Source organism: Orcinus orca, chromosome 15 (assembly GCF_937001465.1).
Source record: "Orcinus orca chromosome 15, mOrcOrc1.1, whole genome shotgun sequence".
Taxonomy (NCBI): domain Eukaryota; kingdom Metazoa; phylum Chordata; class Mammalia; order Artiodactyla; family Delphinidae; genus Orcinus; species Orcinus orca.
In genome coordinates, this window is record NC_064573.1 from 57,446,817 (window position 1) to 57,464,857 (window position 18,041).

The 18,041-nt window shown below is 41.0% G+C and overlaps 1 protein-coding gene across 1 annotated transcript in view; it reads right to left on the bottom strand.

Annotated features, from left to right (window-relative positions):
- L3MBTL4 (L3MBTL histone methyl-lysine binding protein 4) overlaps window positions 1-17,729 on the bottom strand; it is a 352,526-nt gene extending 334,797 nt beyond the window's left edge. Inside the window, exon 1 of the mRNA XM_033439375.2 lies at window positions 17,531-17,729. The gene's annotated coding sequence lies outside the window, so the exon portion shown is untranslated. The remainder of the gene's footprint in view (window positions 1-17,530) is intronic.
- Window positions 17,730-18,041: the final 312 nt, after the last annotated feature.

The window sequence follows — 18,041 nt, forward strand, 5'->3', positions numbered from 1 at the left end:
CCTAGGTGACGGACGAAGCTAAACTGTTTTCTTCTTTAAAGGATGGTCTTAGAAATTTATAGCAGAAATGATATAGAAAGATATACTTTAGAAACGATGTACTTTAGAAAGTATGTGTCTAAAAAGAGGATTTCTTAAACTGTTCTAATCTTTTGTTTTCCACGTGCATCACTGGTCTCCCAAAGCATGAAAGTGGAACAAAAGCCCTACCTGGTGGCCCCCTTTACCCCATGGACACACGGCCTCCTTTAACACCCCTCCTGCTCTGTCTCTGGGTTTAAATCCAGCTCCGCCACCTGAGGGCTGTGGGACTTGGGCCACTTGGGCAAGTTCCTCCCTCTGTGCCCGAGTCCCTGACGTGTAAAATGCTGATAATAACAGCACCTACCACACAGGTCACGGCTGACACGGTGACACAGGTCACTTGCTGAGCTGTTGTGAGGATTAAATGGGTCAATATGGGTGAAGTTCTAAGAACGAAGCCTGGCACACAGGTATCTGTTAAACAGTTTTATGAAGAAAGCTACAAAATAAAAGCCCTCATAATGCCCCCCCTTCCAGACAAAAGGCAGGGCCGATGTGCCTTATCTGCAAAGTCCCCACTTTTTCGTAAGGTGGCACCTAACACACGGTGTCAACAAATGTGTGGGAGACACATGGGGACAAAAAGCTGGACAAAGAGAGAAACCAATCACCTCTTCCATGATTGTGCCTAAAATTCCAAACGGCTGATTAAATTCTGCTGACCAGGTGCCGGTTACAGGCTGAGCGCTGTCTCCCCAGGAAGGGTTACCACCTACCCCTCCACAGCCGGGCCTGGTCCCCAGTCATCTGCCCGCCTCTGGAGGCCACTCCCTCCCACCACGAAGAGGGGGATCCACTCAGACCACCGCCACCCCTCGCACCATCACTGCCCTCGACACAGCTCTTCCACGGCCAGTATTTACTGCCAATGCTAAAACACAAGGCAGAATGAAATTCCTAAAGGAGCATGAAATCTACGGAAAAGTATTCAGAAGCCGGGCTTTTAATTAATTCAATATTTAAATGACATTCATTTCAGACCCAATGCAATCAAGCTTTCACATTCTAAAGACATTCTCAATAAGATGAAAAAAAAAATGTTGGTTTCCCAAAAGGTTCTGCTATAGTGCATTTGGGAATCTGGGTTGCTACTCCAGCGGAACTCAGATTTGACCTCGTGAATGTAGACGTCCACACAGGGAATCCAAATACCGACTCCCTGGCGCTCTTCTCCGGGACCGCCGAGATCGCTGCATCACCCTAATCATCACTGTAACTCTAGGCTTTCTGCCTCTAAGTCCACCGTCCAGATGTGGCCCTAAAATGCCCTAATGACCTCATTTCTCCCCTGCTGACCACCCGTCAGTGGCTCCACTGTCCGAAGATAAAGTCCAGACTCACCTGGCCCACAGGTGCCTCCTGACCTAACTAACCCTCTGCCCAGCCGGCTGACCTCTGACCCTAGCCTGCAAACTCACCCTGCTCTCCTCCCACCTCCAACCGGTTCCAAGGGAGCTTCTTTATCATTGCAGCTCCAGCACCTGGAACGTGCCTGTGCACAGGACGCAGCCAGTACATGAGGGCTTCGTGAAAGAGGTGATGATGACTTAACCCCAGCAGTGAAGATGGCGAAGCAGAGAAGAATGCAAACAGAAGGTGCTGTGGAATCAGGTAGGACTTGGAGACAGACAGACACAGGCAATAAGAAGGAAAGAAGGGACGGGGGTGTCAAATTTCCACCTTGGGCAACACCACAAACAGTGTCTTTCACCAAGAAATAGGCAGAGGGGCAAAAGCAGGGCACAAGGTAATGAGCTAAGTCAGGACACACTGAATCTGAGGTGCCCCAGGACGCCTGTCTAAGAGGCGTGGCTTAGAATCCGTCACTCCCCACCCAAGACCCATCAGAGGGCAGCACCGGGATTTGAAGGTAGAAGGAAGGGAAGTTGACAAGTTCAAAGCCAAAGATCTCAGTATTTCTGAGCAGTCAGAGTGTGATAAAAAGCTGAAAGGAGAAGGTAAAGACTTCCAACCGTCACTAATACAGGAGAGAGATGACTCGGGTACCGTGCAGAAGCACCATGTGCAGCAAGGTACAGACTTCACCCCTCTAAACCAGCGGTCCCCAACCTTCCTGGCACCAGGGACCGGTTTCGTGCAAGACAATTTTTCCTCAGGCCGGGGGCAGGGGGGAGTGGATGGCTCAGGCGGTAATGCGAGCGACAGGGGGCAGCAGATGAAGCTTCGCTGACTCGCCCGCCGCTCACCTCCTGCTGTGCCGCCTGGTCCCTAACAGGCTGCGGACCAGTACCGGTCTGTGGCCCGAGGGTTGGGGAGCCCTGCTGTAAACCCACCACCACCTTCATGCAGAGCAGCAGTGCTTTAACCACTCCTCAAGGTCACCAAGAAAACATGTCAGGGCTTTAAAACTATTAGTCCAAAGTCCTTTCACAAGTTAAGGTTTAAATTTTTAGAGACATGGATGGACCTAGAGTCTGTCATGCGGAGTGAAGTAAGTCAGAAAGAGAAAAATCAATACCGTATATTAACGCATATATGCGGAATCTAGAAAAATGGTAGAGATGACTTTATGTGCCAAGCAGAAACAGAGGCACAGACTAGAGGACAAATGTACGGATACCAAGGGGGGAAGGGGTGGGGACGGAGGAACTGGGAGACTGGGATTAACACATATACATTATTGATACTATGTATAAAATAGACAATTGATGGGAACATACTGTATAGCACAGGGAACTCTACTAATGCACTGTGGTGTCCTAAATGGGAAGGAAATCCAAAAGGAAGGGGATATATGTATATGTGTGGCTGATTCATTTTGCTGAGCAGTAGAAGCTAACAGAACACTGTAAAGCAACTATACTCCAATAAAAAATAAATAAAAATAAATAAATAAGAAAAAAATCATTAGTTACTATATAAATTAATTCTTTACTTTTTTAAAGGCAAGAGTAATTGTTCAACATTACTTTTGAAAAACCCTTCCTTATTCCTAAATCTCTCTCCAAAAAGGCAGATAAACTCAATCCCCATATGGTTCCTATTGCCAGTCCTTTAATTTCTAATATTATCTTTAAAAATATCACCCAAGTCTTCAGTATTCCTTACATCAGCTAGAATTTGCACCTGTCTCTAAATCTGAGCCAGCGCCATGGGTAAAGGCCTAAGTACCCATATAATTCACTTCTCCCGTCACTTCACGGGTATCTGGCACCAAAACACCAGAACAAGCACTTGGGAAATACAGGGATTTCCTGAAGGCTCCTGCCACCCAGGAGGAGAGATCAGCCATGTATATAAATAACTGTAACTCAAGTTGCAAGGTAATAAATAGAACTGCAAATAGCACACTGAGCACACGAGAACAAAGTGCTCAACTCAACACGGGGATCGAAGGTCTTCGCTGAAGAAACTGCACTTGCGTTGTGCTTGAAGAAAAGGAAGATCTGAACAAGTAGAGAAAAGGAAAAACATTTGAGAAAATGTGAACATTGAGAGCAAAGGCATGACAGGAAGGGGAGCCCAGGGCCTTGGCACAGATGGCATGTGAGAAATGTCTGGGATTTCATAGAATAACTGTTTGACCAGAGTCAGACATTGAGGCCGGGGAGCAATACACAAAGATTCATTCTTTTTCCAACAGAGATTTTTACTGAACACTTGCTGCTGGGCACTGTTCACACATTGCATATAATGGTGAACAAACGAAAGGTCCCTGTTCTCCTAGAGCCTGCATCCTAGCCAGGGAGAGACCACCACCAAGTAAACATGTGACACAGACGTCAGGCAGTGATCAGTGCTAAGGTCAGAGACGCCCCTACCTTCAGATAAGGTACAATCTGAACACAAATCTGAAGGAATGAGGGCACGAAAGACTGACACAGCTGTGTGAGGAGAGTTCCCAGCAAAGGGAAGTGCAAATGTCCTGGGGTAGCTAGCTGCCCACTAACCTGCTCAAGGAATAACAAGGAAGCCAGAGTGACAGAGCAGAGTAAGCTGGGGGAGAAGGTAGGAGACGGGTCAGGAAGGCAGAGGAGAGCCAGCGACGAAAGACTTGCAGATCATGGAAAGGGCTCTCCTTTAACTATGAATGAAACGTGAATGCGATTAAAGGGTTCTGAACAGACAAGACCTGAATGGACCCCGTGGAAGGCAAGGCTATAAACAGGGAGGCCAATCGAGAACCTGCAGCTGTGGTCCAGGTGAGATGACGATGGCTTGGACAGAGGTGGCAGTGTCTAAGGACATAAGAAGTGGCCAGAGGCTGGGTACACTTCAGAGACAGAGCCACCAGGATCTGATGACAGACTGGATTATGTAGAAAGAAAAATGACTCCAAGGTTTTTGGCCTGAACATACTCAAGAGAAAATAAGACTGGAAATACAGGTTGGGCCTGAGCATAGATCATCTACCAAACTGAAGTCTTAGGAGCCACAATGGACCCTGAAATATGAGGTCCTCACCTAAGAGAACTTGGGCAAATCACACCATCTCTCTGTGCTATGACTCCCGTGTCCACAAAATGAAGCAAAGAATTAGATTTGTGCTTCTCAAACTAGGATCCCCATACGAGTACTCAAAGTCACAATACAATTTCACAAATCTTCCCAGAAAGCTAACTGTATTAACAGATTCAGGGAGTAATCTGTTTATCAGTTTTATTTATCATAAAAGAAAACTGGTATATGATGGGAGTGGAAGAGAAGACACTGCCTGAATATGTACATAAAAGTTTGCGTTCGTGAAAGAACTATCTTTTTTCTCAACTGGCATTTGGCCACTTTGATGGAAGAGTTTGAGAAGTCCTGGTTTCAGTGGTATCTCTGGGCCCTTCTGCTTTAACATTATGCTTTAGACACATTTTACTGGCTTTCAACCTTTAAAGACTCCTAGTGGGCAAAACAGAGGAGACATGGCTGTGGCTAGGGCATAAAATACAATTCTTTACATCTTCCACAACATTCAAGTGTAACTAACAGAAGGTAAACTGTAGAAATGGGGGAAGATGGAAGAAAACAGAGGGTGAAAATATCCTACTCTTGATAAGGAGGAGCCAAGTGAGATGATCAAAAGTTGCCAGGACAAGAAACAATCACACCGAAAGGAAGAGAAGGGAGGGAAGCAGCATGAGAACAATTCTCGTCCTTCCCATCTGAATGTCAACAGACAGTATATGAAAACAGATACAACGAGGTAAAGAGGCACAGACACATTATCCAGAGTTACGGAGGCACAGAGCAGCAAAGCAGCCAACAAACAGGTGAAAAGATGCTCAAATAGACTCCAGGTAATGCACATTAAAATGATAATGAGATACCTTTTATACCCATCAGATTGACATGAAATTAAAAGAAGCCCTGGCTAGAGATGCAGGAGGAAAGGTACCTTCCTGCTGCTGGATAAACGATGTGCTTTTGGAAAGCAATCTGAGGTTTCTGACATCATCAAGACGGCGGAGTAGGAAACCCCAGCCTCCATCCCTCCACTAACAATTAGCCAGCGATCCCCCAACCAAATAGCTCTGAGAGAGCTCGGGAGTCCAATTAAGAAGCTTCAGCAATGGGGTAGAGCAACAAGCCTGAGAACAACGGCACCAAATAGGCAGGAAGAAGGATTTAATTCTGCATGACCCCACCTCCCAGGCTGGCAGTGCTCAGCACCAGGGGGGCTCCCTAGCCTGACGGAGATCCCCTTGGCAGGAGAAGGAGAGCCAGGTGAGCGACCACCTCCCCAAGCTATCGGGGCACTGCACAAGGGATCACCCCGCCAGGATTGGCAGAGGTGAGACAGCCAAGGCCAGCCAGGAACAAGGAAGTGGGACAGGTGCTGCCAGTATCCGCCACGCAGTAGGAGCGGACCCAGACCCCAGCGCCCTGCTCTGCAGAGAAACCACCAGCCCTCTCTGCTGAGCACCTCACAGCCCTGAAGATGCTGTGGACCCCACAGCTTTCATCTGAGGACTTTGTCACAGACCCCAGGAAGCTGCTCTATATACACTATTTTATATATATTTGTTTATTTATACACACACACACACACACACACACACACACACACACACATATATAATAGATAACCAACAAGGACCTACAGGGAACTATAAATATATTTATATATATATGTATAACTGAATCACTTTGCTGTACACCTGAAACTAACACAACGTTGAAAATCAACTATAACTCAATTAAAAAAAATTTTTTTAAGGCTATAAGCAAGGAGGAGACAGACCCAGGCAGGACAGTTTTGAATGTTTATTCAAAGATGTAAACATTTTAAGTGTAAAAATGGATGTTTAGGAATTCTGAGGAAATGAACAAAAAATGCTGATGAAGTATGAGCACAAAAACCAACTAGACTAAGACGAAACTTAGATGATCTGAGACACCAAAGGAAGGGAGGAAAGAAGTGCAGCAGGGCAGGACTAACCAGAGAAGGACCAAGACAAACTGTCCACAAGATAATCAACAGGGAAGTCCAAAGACAGAGTGTGTTTCATATTTCTGAGCACCACAGTGCAAGATACTGGGGCACAAGCATGAAAAACAACAAACAAAAACTTTTTTTTATTATTTTAAAAGCTACTAAAACCTACAAGCAGCCTATTTATGCCAAGTTCAAAAAGCTGAGCAAACCTGTGTTAACTGTTGCCACTTTTTGTCATTAACTATGTGCAACTACATTTTTTCAAGTTGTTATAAAAATCAAAATGCCAGAACAACTAGACATCCAATCTCTATTTCAAATTATCACCTAAAGAGCCCAATATCCAAAAAATCCATATCAAGAAAACAACTGATATGAAACAATGATATCACAGTGTGATAAGAAATTTGCTTGATAAGCAGTTCAAAGAAGAAGTCGTAAAGATGCTCGCTGAACTCAGTAGAAGAATGGACGAAGTCAGCGAGAACTTCAAAAAAGAAACAGAAAATATAAAAAAAAGACCAATCAGAACCACAAAACAGAGAAACTGAAGTGAAAAAATACACTAAAGGGAAACAACAGCAAATGAGAGGATGCAAAAGAAAAGGATCAGCAATCTGAAAGACAGGGTAGTGGAAACCATCCAACTGCGACAGCAAAACGAAAAATGAATTTTAAAAGGAGCCTAATTTAAGGGACCTCGGAGACAACATTACGTGTACTAACATTCACATTATAGGGGCCCCAGAAAAAGAAAGGAGAGAGAAAGGGGCAGTAGACATATTTGAAGAAATAATGCTGAAAACTTCCCTAACCTGGTAAAGGAAACAAACATCCAAGTCCAAGAAACTCAGCAAGTTACAACAAGATGAACCCAGAGACCCACAACCAAGACACATCAAAATTAAATGTCAAAAATTAAAGATAAAGAGAAAATCTTAAAAGCAGCAAGAAAAAAACCAACTAGTTATGTAAAAGAAACTGCCATAAGACTATTAGCTGATTTTTCAGCAGAAACTCTACAGGAAGAGACTGAAAGGAGAAAATTTACAACCAAGAATACTCTACCCAGCAAGGTTATCATTCAAAATTGAAGGAGAGAAGAAGAGTTTCCCAAACAGGTAAAAGCTAAAGGACTTCACCACCAAAAAACCAGCCTTATGATAAACGTTAAAGGAACTTCCTTAAATGAAAAAGTCCATAACTAGAAACAAAAAAAATTACAAAAGAAAAACTCTCAATGGTAAAGGCAAATATATAGTAAACATAGTGGATCAACCACCCGTAAAGACAGTATGAGAATTAAAAGACAAAAGTAGTAAAATAACTTATATCTAAAATAATTTGTTAAGCAATACACAAAATACAGAGATACAAAATATGATGTCAAAAACATAAAACATGAAAGAGAGGAGTGAAAGTGCAGTGCTTTAAAAATGCACCCAAACTAAGCAACCATAAACTTAAAATCGACTGCTGTATAAATAGGTTGTCACGTATGAACCTCATGGTCACCATAAACCAAGAACCAAACACAGATACACAAAAGATAAAGAGAAAAACTACAAACACAACACTAAAGTACATCATCAAATCACAAGGGAAGAGACTAAGAGAAGAAAGGAACAGAGAATAATGACAAAAAAGAGAGGGAAAACAATTAACAAAATGGTGATAAGTACATACCTATCAATAATTATTTTAAATGCAGACAGACTAAATGCTCCAATCTAAAGACATAAGGTGGCCAAATAGATAAGAAAGACAAAACCCATACATATCCTGCTACAAGAGACTCACTTCAGATGTAAAGACACACACAGACTGAAATTGAAGGGATGGAAACAGATATTCCATGCAACTGGAAACAAAAAGAAAGCTGAGGTAGCAATACCTGTATCAGGCAAAATAGATTTTAAAACAAAGACTGTAGCAAGAGACAAAGAAGGACATTACATAATGATAAAAGGATCAGTCCAACAAGAGAATATAACACTCGTATCTATCTATACACCCAACATAGGGACGCCTAAATACACAGAGCAAATACTGACAGACATAAAGGGCATACTGACAATAATACAATAGTAAGGGACTTGGACATCCCCCTTACAACAATGTATAGGTTACCTAGGCAGAAAATCAATAAGAAAACATTGGCCTTAAATGATACCTTAGACCACATGAACTTAATAGATAAATATAGAAAATTACTCAAAAACAGCAAAATACACATTCTTTTCAAGTGCACATGGAACATTCTCCAGGAAAGATCACATGTTAAGCCACAAAGCAAGTCTCAATAAATTTAATAAGACTAAAATCCTATCAAGCATCTTGTCCAACTACAATGGTATGAAAATAGAAATCAATTACAAAAAGAAAATTGGAAAAAAACACAAATATGTGGAGGCTAAACAATATGCTACTAAACAAGCAATGGGTCAACAAAGAAATTCAAAGAGGAAAATTTAAAATAGCTGGAAACAAATGAAAATGGAAACACAACATTCCAAAATCTGTGGGATGTAGCAAAAGCAGTTCTAAGAGGGAAGTTTATAGCAATACAAGCCTACCTTAGGAAACAAGAGAAATCTCAAATAAACAATCTAACCTGACATCCTAAGGAACTAGAAAAGAAGAACAAATGAAGCCCAAAGTTAGTAGATGGAAGGAAATAAGAAAGATCAGAGCAGAAATAAGTGAAATAGAAACCAAATAATAATAATAATAGAAATGATCAATGAAACTAAGTGCTGGTTCTTTGAAAAGATAAACAAAATGGATAAAACTTCAGCTGAGCTCATCAAGACAAAGAGAGAGAGGGCCCAAATACATAAAATCAGAAATGAAAGAGAAGTTACAATCAATGCCATAGAAGTACAAAGTATCACAAGAGATTACTATTAATAATTACACACCAACAAACTGGACAACCTAAAAGAAACTGATAAATTTCTAAAAACATATAATCTTCTAAGACTGAAGGAGGAAGAAACAGAAAATCTGTGATCACTAGTAAAGAAATGGATTCAGTAATCAAAAAACTCTTTACAAACAAAAATCCAGGCCAAACGACTTCAGAGGTGAATTCTACCAAACATTTAAAGAGTTAATAGCTATCCTTCTCAAAGTATTCCAAAAAACTGAAAAGCAAGGAATGCTTCAGACTCATTCCATGAAGCACCATTACCCCGATATGAAAACCAGACAAGAAAATTTCAGGCCAATATCCCAAAATCATCAACAAAATATTAGCAAACCAAATACAACAACACATCAAAAGGATCATACACCATGAACAAGTGGGATTTATTCCAGAGATACAAGGATGGTTCAACATCCCTAACTCAATCCATGTGACACCACATTAACAAAATGAAGGATAAAATCATATTATCTTCTCAACAGATGCTGAAAAAGCATTTGACAAAATTCACCATAATTTCATGATAAAAACTCTGAACAACCTGGTAGAAGAAATGTACCTCAACATAGTAAAGGCCATACATGACAAGCCCATAGCTAACACTATACACAGTGGTAAAAACCATAAAGCTTTTCTTCCAAGATCAGGAACAAGACAAGGATGCCAACTCTCGCCACTTTTAATCAACATAGCACTGGAAGTCAGTAACTGGACAAGAAAAAGAAATAAAGGAACCCAAAATGGAAAGGAAGAAGTAAAACTGTCACTACCAGCACACTTTGTTTTATTGTGCTTTGCTTTACTGTACTCCACAGACATTGTTTGTTTGTATTTTTTTAACAAATAGAACATTTGTATAAACCTTGCATTGAGCAAGTCCATTCGCACCATTTTTCTAACAGGATTTTCTCATGTTGTGTCTTTGTATCACATTTTGTAATTCTCACATTTCAGACTTTTTCATTATTATTATATTTGTTATGGTGATCTGTGATCAGTAGTCTTTGATGGTAATACTAAGACTCATTGGAGGCTCAGATGACGTCTAGCATTTTTAGCAATAGAGTAATTTTTAATTAAGGTAAGCACATGTTTTTAGACATAATGCTATGCACACTTAATAAAGTACAGTATAGTGCAAACATAAACTTTATATGCACTGGAAAACTGAAAAATTCATGTAACTCACTTTATTGCAATATTTGCTTTCTTGTAGTTGTCTGGAACCAAACGCCCAATATCTCCAAGCTATGCCTGCATTTGAACATGACATGATGCTATATATAGAAAATCCTTAAGATTCCACCAAAAACTGTTAGAACTAATAAATGAATTTAGTAAAATTGCAGGATACAAAATCAGTATATACAGAAATCTGTTGCATTTCTATACACTGATAACAAATTATTATAAAGAGAAACTAAGAAAACAATCCCATTTACAACTGCATCAAAAAGAATAATATATCTAGGAATAAATTTAATTTTAATAAAATTAACTAATAATATATCTAGGAATAAATTTAAATAATATATCTAGGAATAAATTTAACTGTACTCTGAAAACTATAAGATATTAATGAAATAAATTGAAGATGCCACAATTAGAAAGATGTACCATGCTAATGGATTGGAAGAATTAATATTGATAAAATGTCCATGTAATCCAAAGCAAACTACAGATTCAATGCATTGAATAACTTTTCACAGAAATGTAACAAATAATCCTAAAATTTGTATGAAACCTCGAAAGACCCCTAATAGTCAAAGCAATCTTAAGAAAGAAGAACAAAGCTGGAGGTATCATGCTCCCTGATTTCAGACTATACTATAAAGCTATAGTAATCAAAACAGAATAGTGCTCAACTAATCTACAACAAAGGAGACAAGAGTATACAACAGGAAAAAGACAACCTCTTCAATAAGTGTTGCTGGGAAAACGGGACAGCTATGCGCAAAAGAATCAAACTAGACTACTCTTTCACATATACAGAAATAAACATCAAATTGATTAAAGACTTAAATCTAACACCAGAAACCATAAAATTCCTAGAACAAAACAAAGCATGCTCTTTGACATGGGTTTTAGCAATATTTGTTTGGATGTGTCTCATCAGTCAAGGAAAACAAAAGCAAAAACAAACGAATGAGACTACATCAAATTAAACTAAAAAGGTTTTGCACAGTGAAGGAAACTATCAACAAACCAAAAAAGCAGCCTACTCAATGAAAGAAGATATTTGCAAACAATGTATCTGACAAGGGGTTAATATTCAAAATATACAAAGAATTCATACAACTCAACATCAAAAAAGCAAACCCAACTGAAAAATGGATAGAGGACCCAAACAGACATTTTTCCAAAGAAGGCATACAGATGGACAATAGGTCCATGAATGCAAATCAAAACCATAATGAGATATCACCTCACACCACTCAGAATGGCTATTATCAAAACAAAACTAGTGTTGGTGAAGATGAGGAGAAAAGGGAACACTTGTGCAATGTTGATGGGAATGTAAACTGGTGCAGCCTCTATGGAAAACAGTATGGCGGTTCCTCAAAAAATTAAAAATGGAATTCCCATATGATACAGCAATTCCACTTCTGGGTATTTATCTGAAGAAAACAAAAGCACTAATTCAAAAACATGTATGTACCCCTATGTTCATTACAGCAATATCTACATTATCCAAGATATGGAAGCAACTTAAGCATCCACACATACAGACATGGAATATTACTTAGCCATAAAAGAGAATGAAATTTCACCATTTGTGACACCATGGATGGACCTAGAGAATATTATGCTTAGTGAAATAGGTCAAACAAAGACAAATACAATATAATTTCACTTATATGTGGAATCTAAAAAACAAAACAAACAAACAAAACAGAAACAAACTCACAGATACAGAAAACAAACTGGCTGTTGCCAAAGGAGGTAGGTGGGGGATTGGGTGAAATAGGTGCAGGAGGTTTAGATGTACAAACTTTCAGTTATAAAATAAGTCACAGAGATGCAATGTACAACATAGGGAATATAGTCAATAACATCAGAGTAACTTTGTACAGTGACAGATGGTTCTAAACTTATCATGGTCATCAATTTGTAATGTATATAAATGTCAAGTCACTATGTTGTACACCTGAAACTAACATAATATTGTATTTCAATTAAAAAAAAGAAAAAGCAATAGATAGATAGACAGATAGGACCCAGGAAATTACATAAACATTTTAAATAACTAGATTTCTGACTTTGATTGTGAGGGAAGAAAATAGAGAAGAAAGGAATATTAAGCCTGGCAACAAAGGATTCAAACTCCCAAAGGCACGAACACATGGCACAGGCCTGCAGATGTACACCAGGGCACCGCAAGCCCACGACTCCCTCCCATCTTACATCCAGGCCACTTCACCTACTCAAGTCACCTGCCAGTCCCAGATGACTCTAAGGTTCCAGATCCTTGAAGCCTGCCCCCAGGAGCCCTTGAGAGCACCCCAAATGTTTGCTCAGCAGTCCTAAAACAATCAGCTGCTCTCTGCTTATGGGTTGGAAGATATGTTTCAGTAACACACGGGGGCTGGATCTTCACCTCAAACTGGTTTCTAACTTACTTTTCCTATTTGTCTTTAATCTGGCTAGATCTAAATAAGGTCACATGAAACCTCTTTACATTTTAATTACACTTAGTCAAATATTTGAAAAGAAAAAGGAAATGGTGCCACCTAACTGTATAAGTGGCTTTCTTATTAAGGGCTTTTTTTTTTTTTTTTTTTTGGCTGTATGTTAATTGTCAGCCATAACCATTTATTTCTTATTCATTTTTATCTTAACTGACTGGGTATAATTTATCAAAGTTCAGAAGTTACTATCTTCTCAAAAGCTAGCAAAATGTCAAGTGTCACTGTACTTACATCTTAGAAAATAACAAACTCTAACTCTTTTAGGTAATATAACTAATGGAAAATTAACATAGTAAATTTTATTGTTAACCTTAAGAAGACCTTTCATATGAAATTTCTTTATATGATACACTGAAATACTCAGAATACTAATCAGTTTAGTTCCCTCAGAAAACCATTTCTTCTATTACAGAAATTCTTGATAGTTGATGACCTGTAAAATGTAACATTTTTATCCAATAAGAAACTTTTAAATAAAAACAAAGAGATATCTTAAACACTGGCTAGGAGTTAACTGCCACTACGAATTCTGACCTTAAGCAATCACCGTGCAGCAAAATCAGCACATGTTTTAAAAAAGTAATAACTGACATCCATATGGATAGGCTCTAAAAGTATAAAGTACGGTAGAAATACCAAATAAACTTTAAAAATATCTTTATATAGTGCTAAATTAAAAATATGGGGGAAAACCAAGTTAGGATGTTCTGCATCTGACCTTGCAAAGTTCTTTTCTGTTAAGTCTACCAAAAATTATACTTCAGCAAGCCTTCCAAAACACAGAGTAAGCCTTAAACAACTTAATACATCAATTTTCTGTTTCCCTTACATATGGTGTACGTGTAAATCCATTATTAGTTGATAAACCATTGAGTGCATTTGCCCAAGTGTTTCTACACTCAGCCTATAGATATAGAGTGAAACACGAGACAAAAGAGTGACAGAAAAGCCAGAAATGATATCAAAGAAGAAGACTGCAAAAATCTGTGGGTCTGATATTTGTAAACTTCTTGAGGAGCTTCCTGAACACTCTGCACATGCCGGCAATAATCAAGAACACGGCCTATACCCACCCCCAAAATCAACACACAGCTCCTGAGAACTGCAGGCTACAGACAGGTTCAGAGAGACACCAGGCTTTGAACTCCAACCTCAAGGCAGACAGAGGCCAAACCCAGTGAGCTGCCCCGTTCAGAATCCCACATCTTCCTCCAGCCTCACTGCTGAGTGTCAGGACCTATGACTTACAGTGTGCCCTCCATTTACACTCTTGGACTAGGACACAATTTTAATTTGAAGTTGCCTGATGCGTTGGCCAACTCTCACCTCTAGTTTGCATCATCAGAAAAAGACCTCATAAAACCACATGCCCTACCCTTTAAACACAAACTTATGCTATATCTAATTCTAATTACACAGTGGCCACAAGCTGAACTGAAAGAGGAGTATGTCCTTATATCTCTCATGGACAATAATAGTTACCCAAATCAATAATAAACCCGAAGTCGCCATATGCGAGGATGAGCGTGGAGACGCGGGGGTGTGATAGCGTATGTGGCACATATTTAACTTGAGTGCCCATAGGCTCCATTATAGACATCACCGTGCATTCATTTCATATGCTATATTTCATTTCATCCTCTGAATTCTCGCTAGTTTTCAAACACCATTAAAATATTACTTTGTGGAAGCTGGAGCCCCCATTTCTTCTTACATGGTATTCAGTCTGTAAGAATGTACTGGAATCCAGTCCCACCCCCATTCTCACCCCAAACCTCAAAACGTACCCAGAACTGCAGCTGCGCCGGGGCAACAACACAGGGTACAACGTGTAGGTAAAAGTACAAATGAGGGGGAAAACAGTTTGCACACCAGGACTAGAACGTTACACGCCAACCACGTAAGAGTAAACCCCAAATGCTAAAACTAATTTTCATTCTCAATTCCTATTTTTAGATAAAAAATGGAATAGGGTACTTACTGCAAAGGCTCTCACTTTTCAAAGGTGAGAGTCAGTCCCACCTGACATTCATGTATTTGAAAACCCTATTTATGCTTCTCTAAACCTTGAACAAAATTCTATTTTACATATAATCAAAAAGCATTTTGCATGGTTTTCGTATTTCCTATCTTTCCCTGGAATGCAACTCTGTGTAAAGGGAGGAACGGTTTTACTTTGTTTCAGGTGGAATTTCAGCAGATGCTGTCTACCATTTCAGGAGGAGCAGCCATGGCTGCTCAGACACCCTTGCCTGAGGCAGTCTCCCTGCGTCAGCATTTTAACTGGTCACTTTCACACTGAGTCCACCCGTAGGTACAAGCATCCAAAGACTTCCTTTTATTTTCTAGACTAATCATACCCAAACATTTTGAAACGCATACCATTTTACTATAAATTACCTTCCATTTATTTCTCCCCCTTATTATATATGGACATTATATTGACTTTTTGGAAGTCTGAATAGGTGAGTTATTTGCCTGCTAACTTTATTTCAGGATACTAAGTGGGATGCTACAAACACGTGTTACATTGGCACAGCAGGTCCTGTTCCTTCCACATTCGGTTCAACAACCAAGTGAAAGGGACTCGGGGTCAGGTGCGCCATCATCCCCTCTAGCTTCATCTCACGTCTGGGAGGGGTGGCACGTTCAAACTCTGGGAACAAAATGAAGAGGAGAAGCTCCATTTCCTGTCCCCTCTTGAAAAGTTTCCCTCATCTTATTCCCAGAAGGAAGATCCTCATTGCGGGTGGGTCAGTGTGACCCTAAGGAGGGTATAAAAGAGACCAGAGCACTTACCTAACTATGGGACCTTCATTATGGAAACTCAGGAGTGGATTAGGTGGAAATCAGAATAATTTCAAGAAGGTGAGTGAATTAAACCACCCCTCAAAATAGGTTATTAACTATTTCATTTTATTTTCAGTTTTGACCGATATTTTCAGTGATTCAGCCCGAGGAAACGTTGGAGAACTTTTTCAATCCTCGTACATAAGGGCATATGTATTCTGGCGACCCCATTATCTTCACTTGTAATATAACACTCAGTGAGAACGCATGAAGATGAGGACAGAGATTTTTCAATGTGCAGGAAGTGACTAGCTTTCTTCTTTTGTGCAACATGCCAGCAGGGGCCACACGAATGATCTGGAAATAACACAACCCTGAACACACCATTCATCCCCACGAGGGCCTGATTAAAGCCGTGGGCTTCTCCTGTCTGGGACACAGGTCCCTGTGGGGGGGTGGGGGGGGCCGGTGCGATGGGACCCAGCTGGCGGCGGGAAGGTGGCTGGCCCTGCACTGCGCAACCCGCCAAGTCAGCTTCTGCTGGACCATACATGGAGCAGAACAAGAGCGCCTGTGCACCAGGGACTGGACGCAGGTGTCCTCCCTCTCTGCTTTCAGAAAGCACGTGCCTTTTCGTCAGCACAGGCACTGACTTTTTCACACCTCTCCCGTGGAGTCTGAGGGGCCAGTCCCTGGCAAGCCCCCTCCCCAGATTGATTCTGGGTATTTCCCAGTGCCTGGGCCTGGCGTGCAGCAGGTACTCAAAAGCACCGCTGAATGAATAAATACACAAATACACCGGCGCGTCCTCCCTGATGCGATACACAGAAACCACAAACTCGGCCCTGTGTCCCTGGGGGTGGGGCCGGCGTCTCAGCGTCCCTTTGGCTCCATCTCAACCTGGGCGATTCTGCCCTCTCTGGCCCCTCCTCAGGGAACATTTGGAAACATCTAGAGACATTTTGGTTGTCACAACTAAGTGCGGAGAAGTGCTACAGACACCCAGCGGGTAGGGGCCAGGGATGCTGCTGTTACAGACATCCTATAATGCACACAACAGCCCTTGAGAACAAAAAAATGACTTAATAGTAGAGACTGAGAAAACCTGAATTAGATTACTTCTAAACTCCCTAAAATTCAAGAAAATGCTAAGCCTAAGTTGCTAGATGTGGGACAGGATGAAGCTTCTTCATAAGCCATAGTTGACCTATGGTAGACGCTACAGCTACTTTGAGCTGAAAGTTCTAGAAACTTGAAAGACAATTTATGTGGACATCAACCCAATTTAAAACCAGGCCCACTGGGGCTTCCCTGGTGGCGCAGTGGTTGAGGGTCTGCCTGCTAATGCAGGGGACACGGGTTCGAGCCCTGGTCTGGGAAGATCCCACATGCCGCGGAGCAACTAGGCCCGTGAGCCACAACTACTGAGCCTGCGCGTCTGGAGCCTGTGCTCCGCAACAAGAGAGGCCGCCATAGTGAGAGGCCCGCGCACCGCGATGAAGAGTGGCCCCCGCTTGCCACAACTAGAGAAAGCCCTCGCACAGAAACGAAGACCCAACACAGCCCAAAATAAATAAATAAATAAATTTAAAAATAAATAAATACTCCTGTTCTCTGTTTAAAAAAAAAAAAAAAACCAGGCCCACTAACCTCACACTTTGCGAATCACATTGGTGATTAATGTATGACTGTACCCTGCATGGCTTCCTTTCTTTTTCCTCTCTCCATTTACTCCAGGGACATGGTTTGTTTTGGACACAGGCGTGAGCCGGTTCTGAAAAGACTGGCGGTGATATTCTCCTTGTCCTCACAGTAGAAGAAAAAAGTGGCCCTCAGGATCATGTACGATCGGCTGCTGTAAAATAGACGGGCTTTACATTCACACAAAACACAAAGATGGCAACAGCTGGAAGGCGGACGCTTTCATTCTGTACGCAGGCTCCATCCACAGGGCGTGTGCCAACTGACAGCTGCTAATTTACATGGGATGCGGGACCCGGCACCATACTATTACCTTTCTGAAAAGAACCAAGTATCTGTGGCATTCGATTAACAAAACAAATGAAATACACTCATCACCCTACACAGAAGTCTATCAACTTGGAAATCACTCTAAGCGTGGGATTTGCTCTCCTGGGCTGGTGATGGCGTCTCAAATTCT